General features: G+C 32.5%; 1 pseudogene; it reads left to right on the top strand.

Moving 5' to 3' along the window:
* The first annotated feature begins 2,374 nt into the window (after positions 1 to 2,374).
* Positions 2,375 to 4,892, top strand: LOC100242120 (cytochrome P450 76T24-like; annotated as a pseudogene).
* The last annotated feature ends 9,270 nt before the right edge of the window (positions 4,893 to 14,162 follow it).

Genomic DNA, 14,162 nt, shown 5'->3' with positions numbered 1-14,162 from the left:
TTTTTCACTCCTTCGACCGGTAGCTTGAACATTGGATGAAACCAGAAGTGACATGGATATGAGCGAGAAGTTTGGATTTAATTAACAACATTTGTTTATTGTGAATTGTATATCCACATCTCCGTCTAGTGCACACTTTTTCTAACTCTTTAAAAAATATCTTATGAACGTTAATTAATAGAAAAACGATTGTATATATATATATATATATATATATATATATATATATATATATATATATATATATATATATATATATATATATATATATATTGTGAATTATATTAACATCATATATATTAAAAAAATGTTATATAAAAAAATTATTAGACATATATATTATTAATTATATTTGTAATGATCTGATTTTAATCGTATAGATATTATCCGTTTTAAAAACAAAAAGGACAATATTTATACAATTAAGTACGAGTTATAACAAATTGTATTAGCGTCGATTCTCAATCACGATATATAGTTTGTTTGACCTAATGAAGGGTGTTTGTTTGGTCTTATAATCTCATGAAATATAATAAGAATGTTGTATTTATATGAAGAGGGTGTTTATAATATCTCACATCGAATAGAGAAAAATGTTTAAAAATTATATAAGTATTGATTTCTCTTAATTATATAGAAGTGGTTTAAAGTGGGATATCACAATATCAACATCATACCCTTATCCACTTTTTTAACTCTAAAAAAATCTTGATATACTTTTTCTAACTCTTTCAAAAATATCTTGAAGGACATTAAATAAATGGTTGATTAGATATCTCACAACTTGGTGATGGTTGGAGTCCCTCTCTTACACCCTAATCAAAAGGGGTCCCCGCCTTTCTACATAGAGTAACGACAAAAGGAAAGGAAGATGATTAGATTTCTCACAAGTCACAACTTGGTGCATGAAGGTTGACATTAAATAAATGGTTGGATGTCTCACAACTTGGTGATGGTTGGAGAGTCTTGGAGTCGCTCTCTTACACCCTAATCAAAAGGGGTACCCACCTTATTACATAGAGTAACAACAAAAGGAAAGGAGGATGATTAGATTTCTCACAAGTCACAACTTGTTGCATGAAGGTTGAGATCCTTTTCTAACACCTTTTTCAAATAATGAAGGTGTTGTCGTATATAAAAGATACAAACGCCCACCTTAGTGTACAGAGGAGGGACAAAAGAACAAGAAGGTGATTAGATTTCTCGTAACTTGTTGATGCTCGAAATCCCTTTCCTACCCCTTTTCTAAATATCACAAAGAAAATATCATAAAGGATAGAGGGAGGAGATGAGAAAAAAAGAAGTCAACGGACCATGCATCCATTCATGTCCTGTATTTTTCCAAAGATAAATATTTTGTACTTTTCTTTACATTCAATATACTTACAAGATTAGTTTCATTTATCTCCCCTTATGTGATTATATATATAATTGGTTATTTTTACTTTAAAGTATCTTTAAATATCTTTTGTATTTTGTCCATTTATTAATTTCATTCACTTTCCACTTGTCTCAAATTAATAGAAGTATTGAATCAATTTTTAGACTAATGATAATTTGAGTATATTTTGATGGAAGAGTATGTGTATTAGAGTGCATAAGCATTAAGTAAACAATCTTACATCAAAAAGGAATTGAACACTTAATGTGCTTTATATTTTTTACTACTTTTACTTCATCTTTGGCTCGTGAAGGGGGAACAGGGAGTCTCGTGCGCCCATCAAAGTTAAGCTCATCCATTGTGATATCAAGTAGCCCATTCGAAAATCCTTAACGCGCATCATCTCGTGTATCTACTATTATAGATTTCCTGTAGTCAGTCTTGTCTCGTATATTTTTTTAAAGGAACTTCAAAATCTCAAAAGCATTCCCAACTACTTGAGTTGTGGTGTACCTCATTCAAGGAGTACACCTTAGATGAAGTTTTGGCTATTGAATCCTAAAGATCGGATGCTAGTCTTTGTATCATTGAGATTAATTTTTGGGAAGAGCAAATCGACTTTAAGGACAATACTCTATGAAACCTCAGTTACCCTTATTTCGATAAGTGTCTAAACTTTATTTTCCTTTTTCCGATTGTTAGTGTTTTCGGGTTTGTTTAGTTTTCACTTAATTTCTCTAGTCTATATTTGAACTAGTATATATAAGCCTCAGGTTAAAATTAGCCCTATTCCATGAACCTTTCTACTCAAGTTGAATGCTAGCTGTAGGCGATCAGGTGGACGTACCCCCCCTCTTAAATGCACTGTCCCACCAATCTGACCTACTCAACTCTTTCTTTTTCAACTTCAACATTGTATGCACTCCCGTGAACTTGAAAAACTATTATGTAATCAATGTTGAGATGCAACCTCTGGTAGTATATATAGACAAAGAAGGTAGACAAGTTTGACAAAGTAAAAAGCCATGAATTATAGCATACTGCTTCTTCTACTTTCTTTTCTCTGGTCATGCATTAACGCCCCAATTAGTGCTCTTGGCTCCAGCAAGCGGAAATTCGGCATGGCCAGGCTTCAGCCAGGCCCCCGCCCTTTCCCCATCATCGGAAACCTCCTTGAACTTGGCGATAAACCGCACCAATCACTCACAACTCTCTCCAAAACTTATGGCCCTCTAATGTCTCTCAAGCTAGGGAGCACCACCACCATAGTCATTTCCTCAAGTGCTAAACAAAAATGACCAAGCCTTCTCCAGCAGGGCTGTCCTCAATGCCGTCCAAGCCGTGAACCATCACAAATTTTCAGTGGTCTTTCTACCGGCATCCGCTCATTGGCGCAACCTCAGGAAGATTTGCAGCACGCAGATGCTTTCCTTGCCTCGTATTGACGCCTGCAGAGCCCTGCGCCGAAGAATTGTGCAACAACTCCTAGATCATGCTCATGAAAGTTGCACCAGCAGCCGGGCAGTCGACATTGGCAGAGCGGCCTCAACAACCGCCCTCAATTTGTTATCAAACACCATTTTCTCTGTTGATTTGGCTCACTATGATTCCAATTTTTCACAAGAGTTCAAGGATCTAGTGTGGAGTATAATGGAAGAAGCTGGAAAGCCTAATCTTGCAGACTTTTTTCCAGGGCTTAGTTTCATTGATCCACAAGGAATACAGAAAAAGATGACAGCCAATTTTTATAAACTAGTCAAGGTTTTTGATGGCATCATCGATCAACGGTTGCAATTAAAGGCTTCTTCGGCAAACAATGATGTACTGGATTCCCTCCTCAATCTCAACAAACAACATGACCATGAGTTGAGTAGCAACGATATCAAACATCTGCTTGTGGTACGTATCTTGTGATCTTGGATTTTTATTCAGTTTCAGCTTGACTAGAGTGCTTTCCTTTTAAACGATGAAGCCTGGTAAGTGATTTGCTTCTCTCCTCTGCTTCTCCTAATGGACCGGGTAAAATGACATTCTAATTTTCAAAAAAGATAGTGTGGACAAGGTGTTTTTTTTTTTTTTTACTTTTTGTTAGGAGCAATGTTTAACTTGTTTATTTTTTTAAAATTTATTATAAATTTTTTGTTGAATGAAAAAGAATAAAATATTTAATTTTTTTAAATAAAAAAATAATATATTATTTTTTTTAAATATTTAATAAAAATAAAATATTATAAAAATAAATTATTTAATACTTAATATTATTAAATATTATTTAATTTTAAGTTCAATTTAGAATTAAACTTAAAAAAGAAAGATCTAAAATCTAAGGGATGTAAAGCCGTTTTGGAGCAAGAATTGGGCCATCATTATCCTGCAGGCATGGAAGCAGAATAACCTGCATTCCAAATGCTTACGCCAGTTATGGCAGGTAGCTTTTTCCAAATTGGGGAAACTTATGTCCTTTGAAAAAGAGTTTGGGAAGAGAAGTATTTCTTCATAATTGGTGTAATTTTTTCTTTTTTCTTTTTTCCCATCCCGTGGTGTGGTGGAATTTGCTTGATGGGTTGACATGCTCTAGTTAAAAATAGTTGATTTGTCCACTAAATTTTTTACATAGAGGGTATCATTCTTTTGAAAAACCGGAAGCAACTATTTGCTTACATCAATATGAAGAACTTAACTGGAGGTCCTAGTGGTGGGACTCAGCAAAAATTATTATAATTGTACTGTTTGTTCTCATATTATTATTCTCCATGCCAGGACCTATTTTCTGCGGGAACTGACACCACTTCGAGCACGGTAGAGTGGGCAATGGCGGAATTATTGAACAACCCAAAAGCAATGGCAAAAGCTCGAAGTGAGCTGGATGAAGTGCTAGGCAAAGGCATGATAGTTGAAGAATCGGACATTTCAAAGCTTCCTTATTTACAAGCAGTAGTAAAAGAAACCTTCAGATTGCACCCACCAGTCCCATTTCTGGTTCCTAGAAAGACCGAAATGGAGTCAGAAATATTAGGCTATGCAGTGCCAAAAAATGCTCAAGTTCTTGTCAATGTATGGGCTATTGGCCGAGATCCCATGTTGTGGACCAACCCTAATTCATTTGTGCCTGAAAGGTTTTTGGAGTGCGAGATCGATGTCAAGGGTCGAGATTTCCAGCTCATTCCATTTGGTGCTGGAAGAAGAATCTGTCCTGGATTGCTATTAGGCCATAGGATGGTCCACTTGATGTTGGCTTCTCTCCTTCACTCCTTTGACTGGAAGCTTGAAGATGGTATGAAACCAGAAGACATGGACATGACTGAGAAGTTCGGATTTACATTGAGGAAGGCCCAACCTCTCCAGGCCGTTCCCATCAAACCATAATATATATTTGTCTTTATCTAAGGACCGACTTGGACATGTGTCCTGAAAAAATATCAGATGGATTATAATTAGATTATGAAAACAGGATGTCTTTTCCTGTACTCATTAATGCAGTCATTAATAAAGAAATATAATATTTGCTTCACTGTCAAGCTACCATGCTGCTATAATTTTGAGTAATTTGTATTATTTCACTTGGGGTAGGATGGAGGGAAGAAAAAAATTATAGAAGTTCAAAGATAAATGTGATGCAGTGAAATACGAGAAAGGCTTTCCCTAGACTAGTTATGTGCACAAATACTAGAGATAGAGATCGAGTCTTGTTGATTTCACGTAGAAATTCCAAGAGTTAGCAAATTTGTTTGGTTTGTACTATTGCCAACAATAGTTTTCCTATGATACAAAACATTTCTTTAAATAGTCTTAAATAGGAATGACAATGGGGCGGATTCGGGACGGGTCGGCCCTATCCCAACCCCGCCCCGTTTATTAAAAATAATTCCCATCCCCGTTCCGTTTAAAAAATTAAACGGGGCGGGACGGGGGGTGGGTATGGGAAATTCTCATACCCGTCCCGCCCCGTTTAGCTTTTTTTTTTTTTTTAATTTTTTTTTAAAAAATTACTTTTAAATTTTTTAATTACATTAAGATAAATATATTTTATAAATAATAAAATTATTATATGTTTTATAACTTATTTTATTAAATTTTTTATTATTATCTATATATTAAAAATAGTAAAATAGAATTTTAAATTAAATTTAATTTTATATGTAAACGGGGTGAGGTGGGGTGGGGCGGGGTGGGATGGGGTAATACCCGAACCCGCCCCAGATTAAAAAAAAAATCTCATACCTATTTAAAACCCGTTTATTAAATTTAAACTTCGTCCCATTAGGGGCGGGTACCCGAAAAAACTCATCCCATTGTCATCCCTAATCTTAAAACGGACAAAAAGAAAAAGGGGAAAATCTCAAGGATCATGACTAGCTTGTTGGGTTGTCGCTCTGAAATCTCTATGTAGAGATATGACAAAAGAAAGATGGGATTCAGCCATAAGATAATAGAGATTTGTTCTTCACATTGATTGCATCACAGCAGTAATGCATTTTACTCCTTAAGCTAAATTTCTTCCATAGGTGTTTGTAATCAAAACTAATATCAACTCTATTCTATTTATGGTGCTTTTTAACAATTATTATAAATGATCATATGCCATCGACATCAAATTGTGTCTTATTTCGACTTGGGGGTGATCAATGAAAACATTGGGAAAAACATATATAGTCTCCTCAACTCAATTATAAAATATGTAAAATATAATATTTTCACTTCTAACATAAAGATGAGGGAAACATATTCTCAATAAATAAAATTTCATACTCGATCTCATTAATATATATAAAATTCTATGAAAACAATATTCCATGAAAGTCGTATGTATGATTTGAAGACAGATCATTCATATCCTTTAAAATAGTAGGTTTAGTTTTAAACCCAACTTTGGGGTGGGGAAGGGGGGCCCCCGGGCCATATGTTGGCCATACCTACCGATGAGGCCCATCGCATTTAAACCTCTAGAGTGGAAAAATGGGTTAAGAGGTATTAACATTAAAATAATGCCATCGGTATTAATCATCGATTTGAGTGGTTCGGTATGATTTTTAAAACTAAACACTTTTTACTTTTTGGAATTGATTTTCCATCCCTTGAACTGTTGGTCAAAGCTGTTGGTAGTTGACCATTTTTTGGTGGATGGAATCCACCATATCATCTAAAAGGTTTATGTAGCTACCTACAATATTACCCTTATTCAAAAAATAAGCATTTAATTATATAAATTAATTTTGATTAAGCTCAATTTATTATTAATTAAATCACCACATAATATTGAATAGTATAAAATTTATTTCATGTTATTACTAGAAAATCATATATAATAAAAATTTATTTTTCAACTAATGATAATTAAGTTTTTTTATTCAAAAGACTAATCTAACCTCAAATTAGTACTAACTAAAATAATTATATAATATTAAATAAAAAATATTATTTTGATGATAATCTTGAGTAAATCATAAATGACTATATTAATTTAAAATTTTGATGAAATAATTTACTCCTATTTAACTTTATTGAACTTTAAATTAATTTTAACGTGAGTTCAAACAGTACCTAATCCAATTATTTCTAAATTTAAAATAGGCTCTAAATTAATTACCATTATCCTAAATTAAACTTATTAATATTCTTCATCTTCAAACCCAAATTCTTCGATACAAGTGCCATAATCTTTTTTTTTTGTTTGTCTTTTGTTTTTATTTTTGTTTATTTAGAGTATGGTTGATTTTGTATAAGTTGGTATCGATAATCCATTAACATAACTCTAACCTATTTATATTGATAATTTTATTTCATTCATCATGAATTAGAACTCTACGGTTTATATATGTTGTGCATTGTTACAATATCAATTTGACATAATATAAGGAAGTATTATTGAGTTATGTGATGGTTAAAAAGGCATAAAATTGACATAAAAAAAAGGGGGAATTGGACATAAAAAATAATTAGAAAATGAAAATTTATTTGGAAATAAAATAAGAGAAAATTGGATAGGTGTGCTCCAATGCCCTCAATGTCGCTTGAGTGCCCAAAGCCCTTAGCACTCTTGAATGGCGGTTGAGCGTTCAAGTTCTTTTCTACACAATTGTAATAGTTTCCTAGTATTACCAAATTTCTAACTTCAATTTTGATAAATTTTGGTTTCTAATTTCACCTAACTCCACTAGGATTTTCTTTTTCTCTATTATAAATATGTCTCATGCACGTTTGCGCAGTTTTTGGGCATGCATTGTAAACATTATGACATTATCCTTTATCCTTAACTCAATGCTCTCAAAAATAAAAATCTTTTGTTTGTGAGTTTGTGGAAGCAAGATTGTATTCCCTCAAATTAGTAAAGAGTCCACCAAGAAGCTTAAAGGTACTGTTTCATCGGCATCAAGACTAGTCTAAGTTTTGAGAATGCAAGTTTCTAGAAGTAATAATTAGCCAGATAAATTTATATACTTAATTTTTTATATTTAGTTGATTTAGTTTTACAATCTATTTACTTTGTTGTTTTCATATCCGTAAGTGGGTAGTTTTCTACATACACCATATGTCTTTGAATGTTCTTTGTTTTTGTTTATTAATCACATCTTAATCAAAGGATATATAAAAATTAAAATTTTCATTTTCGAACAAAAATGAAAATTAAAAACTACCTGTTTAACCCACCCCTTCCCTCTCTAGGTTGTCACCGTATGTCTTTTTGTATGATTGAATGTTTTTTGTTTTTGTTTATTAATCGCATCTTAATCAAAGGGTATATAAAAATTAAAATTTTCATTTTCAAACAAAAATTAAAATTAAAAACTACCTATTTAACCCACCCCTTCTCTCTCTAGGTTGTCACCATATGTCTTTTTGTGTGATTGAATGTTTTTTGTTTTTGTTTATTAATCACATCTTAATCAAAGGATATATAAAAATTAAAATTTTCATTTTCAAACAAAAATGAAAATTAAAAACTACCTATTTAACCCACCCCTTGCCTCTCTAGGTTGTCCCATTACATAAGATATCAAGGTTTCCGTAATCTTTTAAGCTTGTTAATAGGATTTTAACTCATTACTTATTAACTCCATTATAACTAGTTTAACTTGTCTAATATTTTAAATTTATAAAAGTATTATTTTTAAAATGCTTCATATGTGTTTTTTAGAAAATTTTAATTTTATACTTCTTTATAATTTTATTTAGTATTTTAATTATAAAATATTTTTAATTAAATATATCAAATTTACTTTAGTTTGTTATTTATGTTTGTAAGTTATTTTATATAAAATTAATAAATTTATATAAATTAAACAGTTTATAAACTAGTTAGGTTATAAATATTTCTTTTTTATTTAATTAACAACTTTTTGACATAATTTTAATTATATTTGAGAATATTTCTTTCAACCTAAGTTAAGTTTAGGTTTGACTTTATCCCACTTCATCATACCTCAAATTATATATAATATTAAATAAAAAATTATTTTAATTGATTTTTTTTCACCTTTTTCTAACATATATAAAATTAAAATTTGTTATAAAATTTTATAATATTTATTTATAAATTATACAAGATTTCCATATAATTTAAAATTTTAAAAATTAAAATTAAAATTAAAATATTAAGAATTTAATAAAAATAAATGGGGAGGGTAGGCATGGGAATCTCTTAACACTTGCAAACATGATGGAAATAGATATAAAAATAGGGGATAACTTAAGATAAGGTATGTCCTCAAACTTATTATCCTGTCATCTCTAAACTCAGTGGTCTATCAATGAATTGATGACCATGTGTGTTCAAGAGGAAGGAAGGTTATTGATGGAACAGGGAGAAAGTGCCATGCTGGTGACGTAAAGGAAAGGAAAGAAAGGAAAATCTCAAGCTAGTCAGAAAGGGAAGCAACAAATTCCTCCCAAATCTGACATTAAGAAAGATGAAAAGTGTTTTTTCTGTAAAAAGAAAGGACACGTGAAGAAGAAATGTCTGAAATTTCAGAAATGGCAATTCATCTTATCCGGAAACAAAATGGGCTCGCATGTGGAAGCAATAGGGACATATTATTTAACTTTAAACAGTGGTTTTGTTTTAGAATTGCAAAAGACCTTTTATGGACCAAGTTTCTCACGAAACTTGATTTCAGTTTCTAGACTTGTACCGTTTGGATATTCCTTTCATTTTTCAGAAAAAATTTTCAGTTTGATTTATAAATCTGATTGTGTTGGGAATGGTATTTTGTCTTATGGTCTTTATTGCATATTCTTACAAAATGATACCACATGTAATTCATTGCATGTCCAAACTGGCATTAAAAGATGTGTTGTTAATGAGGATTCCTCTACATTGTGGCACCAGATATTAGGTCATATCTCCATAGATAGAATCAAAAGATTGGTGAATGATGGGATACTTAGTACTCTAGATTTTACTGACTTTGAGACTTGTGTGGACTGCATTAAGGGAAAGCAGACCAACAAGTCAAAGAGAGGTGCTACTAGGAGTTCTACCATACTAGAGATCATACATACTGATATATGTAGTCTTGACATGGACTCTCATGGTCAGAAATACTTCATCTCTTTCATAGATGATTTCTCACGATACATGTATCTCTACATACTTCATAATAAAAATGAAGCTTTAGAAGCCTTTAAAGTTTTCAAGGCAGAAGTAGAGAAACAATATGGTAAACAAATTAAGATCGTGAGATCAGATGGAGGTGGAGAATATTATGGTAGATACTTGGAAGATGGACAATCACCTGGGCCATTTGCAAAGTTTCTTCAAGAACATGGGATTGTTGCCCAATACACCATGCCTGGTTCTCCAGACCAAAATGATGTAGCAGAAAGAAGAAACCGAACTTTATTGGACATGGTGAGGAGTATGTTTAGCAGCTCAAAACTTCCTAAATTCTTGTGGACTGAAGCATTTAAGACAGCAGTGTATATATTAAACCGAGTTCCAACCAAGGTTGTCCTAAAGACACCATTTGAGTTATTGAAAGGTTGGAAACCGAGTTTGCGACATATGCGCGTTTGGGGATGCTCGTCTGAAGTGAGAATTTATAATCCATAGGAGAAGAAACTGAACCCAAGGACTATTAGTGAGTATTTAATTGGATATGCTGAAAAGTCTAAGGGGTACAGAATTTACTGTCCATCTTACAGCACTAGGATTGTGGAATCGAGAAATGCTAAATTTCTTGAATATGACTTGGTCAGTGGGAGCGATCAATTCAGAAACTATGTTTCTGATATTGATCATACAAAGTCTCAACCTTCCACTTCAAGTGATAGATTGTTTATTGTTCATAACACCCCTCAAGTACAATCGGGTGTAGAACGAACAATCGTTGAAGTTCAACCAGTCGTTGAAGTTCAACAAGCTGTTGACAACATTCCAGTAGATCAAGTTGATCAGGAGTTTCCTGACACTTCTGAACAACAAGTTGAACCTCATACTTCCTTAGAAGATATTGGTGCAACCTTAAGAAGGTCTACTCGAACTAAGAGGTCAGCAATTCCTAATGATTATGTAGTGTATCTACAGGAATGTGACTATAATATAGGAGCCGAAAATGATCCCGAATCTTTTTCACAAGCCATGAGTTGTAAAGAATCAGAATTGTGGTACAATGCCATGAAGGATGAGATGAGTTCCATGAAGTGCAACGATGTTTGGGACCTTGTTGAGTTGTCTAATAGTGCAAAAACCATTGGTTGTAAATGGGTTTTTAAGACAAAGAAAGACTCATTAGGCAACATTGAGAGATACAAGGCCAGACTTGTTGCAAAGGGGTTCACTCAGAAAAAATGAATTGATTACACGTAAACCTTTTCTCCCGTATCTAAGAAAGATTCCTTATGCATTATATTGGCATTAGTAGCCCACTTTGATTTGGAATTGCAACAAATGGATGTGAAAACAACATTTTTTAATGAAGAGCTAGAGGAGGAGGTTTACATGAAACAACCTAAAGGATTCCCCTCTAGTGATAGTGAGCAATTGGTTTGTAAGCTTAAGAAATCCATATACGGTTTAAAACAAGCATCCCGCCAATGGTATTTAAAATTCCATAACATTTAAAGCATAATGTTATGGATCAATGCATATACCTTAAGGTCAATGGGAGTAAAGTTTGTTTTCTTGTTTTATACGTGGATGACATCTTACTTGCAACCAATGATAAGGGTTTACTTCATGAGGTAAAACAATTCCTCTCTAAAAATATCGACATGAAAGATATGGGTGAGGCATCTTATGTCATTGACATTAAGATCCATAGAGACAGATTTCAAGGTATCTTAGGTTTGTCTCAAGAGACCTATATCAATAAAGTTTTAGAGAGATTTCGGATGAAGAATTGTTCACCTAGTGTTTCTCCTATAGTGAAGGGTGATAAGTTCAATATGGACCAATGCCCGAAAAACGATCTTGAGAGGGAACAAATGAAGAACATTCCATATGCTTCTACAATTGGAAGTTTGATGTATGCTCAAGTCTGCACAAGGCCTGACATTGCATTTACTGTTGGAATGTTAGGACGATATCAGAGTAACCCAGGTAAGGACCACTGGAAAGTTGCAAAGAAAGTGATAAGATATCTTCAAGGAACCAAAGATTACAAGCTTATGTACAGACGGACAAGCAATTTAGAGGTTGTTGGCTACTCAGATTCAGACTTTGCTGGTTGTGTTGATTCACGTAAATCAACATCTGGATACATTTTTATATTAGCCGATGGAGCTATATCTTGGAGGAGCGTTAAGCAGACCATGACTGCTACTTCTACTATGAAAGCTGAGATATCTTGTTTTGAGGCTACTTCACATGGTGTATGGCTTAAGAGTTTCATTTCCGAGCTTAGAGTTATGGATTCAATATCTAGGCCATTGAGTATATATTGCGACAATTCAGCTACAGTCTTTATGGCGAAGAACAATAAAAGTGGAAGTCGAAGCAAACACATCGACATTAAGTATCTAGCCATAAGAAAACGTGTTAAAGAAAAGAAAGTGGTTATTAAGCACATTAACACTGAATTGATGATCGCTGATCCTTTGACTAAGGGCATGCCACCATTGAAATTCAAGGATCATGTAGTGAACATGGAACTTAGTTCCCTTATGTAGTTTCTATTGTACAAACTCTTATTATGATGTTTTCTCATATTGGTGTGCACTTTTATTTAATTTTGAGAAAATTCAACTTCATTGGACCAAGAATGAACATAGGGTTTATTCATTAAGTAATATTGCCACATAAAGTATAATGTTAAGAAATGAGTACACTGTAATACATGGAAGGTAACACTCGTTAAATAGAGGACTTATCGTCATGATTCATGTATTTGTTACTTAATGGGATAATTAATGGAATGAATTAGGACATTAGGTTAAAGGTGTGGACCAAGTGGGAGAATGTAAGTTGAATACACGTTCACACGTTCAACACTTCATGATGTGGTCCAGCACTTTGACCACGTCCTCCACCATCTCTCTTCCGCTGCGGTTAAGGAGCACATTCCAGCAACTGCTCAATGTGGTGGCAAGAACAACGTGGTATGATGGAAGCCACGGTTATAAAGATTTTAAAAGAAAAATGGTCCCGAACTTGTTTGTTGTTTTTATCTTTAGAAACACCATCTAAAAAAAGGGAGATCAGAGTTTGGAAATCAAGTTTTGAAACCGACTACAATGGCTGGAGGTAAGTAGACTATTCTTAGTCTTTTTCAGTTTTGATTCATGTTGCAAATTCATTGGAATCATATATATATATATATATATATATATATATAGCATGTAAACAACTTACAAAAGGAAGAAGAGCGGTAAGGAATTCTTGAACCATCCAATCATATCCCATCAAGGGTGTGGCATGAAATGTTAGAGGAGTTGGTCACCCTGATTTTGCATCTAAAGTTAGAAAACTATAAAAAGAAAATTGTTAACTCCTAATATTTTATTTTTATCTTAAACTAAAGTTAATGCTAATAATATTATACTAGATATTTTGCCTAAGCTTCATTTTGATTGTTATGACTTTATTAATGCAATAGAATTTTCAAGAAGATTATGGTTGTGTTGGAATTCTAATGTAATTTTTTTGGACATCATTTTGAAAAATAATAGAATGTTTCATTGTATAATTTATTTCTCTAATCTTAACATTAACTGTTTCTATAGATTTTTGTACAAATATCCTCAACAGTTCAAACAAAAAAAGATTTGGGATATTTTACTTAATAGTAAAATTTTATTATTGGGCCTTGGGCTATTGTTGTATTTTATTGAAATTTTGTACCCCATGAAAAACATGGGGGAACAATAGCAAGTACTCCTAATTTTTCTTCATAAAATTAAGGAAAAAAAAAAATGACGGATGAAAGATATTGAAACCCAAAGTCGTAAGGTAGAAAACCATAACACGGACATGACTATGATAAGCATGAGAGGCGTGAAATGCATGGGCTGCGGAAGAAACAAGGGTTACAACTTATACGTGAAATGCATCAAAAACAATTTGTTGATGTTCTCATAAATAAAAAGTATGTTTGAGATTTAGAATGTTCTAGATTTGTTTTTTAATTTTTCAAAAAAAAATATTTAAAAATTAATTTTTATTTCAAAAACAAAACTTTAATTACTATTATATAAAACAAAAGTAAATTAGAGATTTAGAATATCCTCAACTTATCTTTTATTTTTTAAATGTATTTAAAAAATAAATTTTATATGTAATATTTTATTTTCAATCATTCACCGTATTTATGCAATTGCTCTTTTAAGATAACTCCCAAAAGATAAT

The sequence above is a fragment of the Vitis vinifera genome, chromosome 15 (assembly GCF_030704535.1).
Source record: "Vitis vinifera cultivar Pinot Noir 40024 chromosome 15, ASM3070453v1".
Classification (NCBI taxonomy): domain Eukaryota; kingdom Viridiplantae; phylum Streptophyta; class Magnoliopsida; order Vitales; family Vitaceae; genus Vitis; species Vitis vinifera.
The sequence above is the reverse complement of the archived record's forward strand: the minus strand, read 5'-3'. Positions and strand labels throughout refer to the sequence as shown.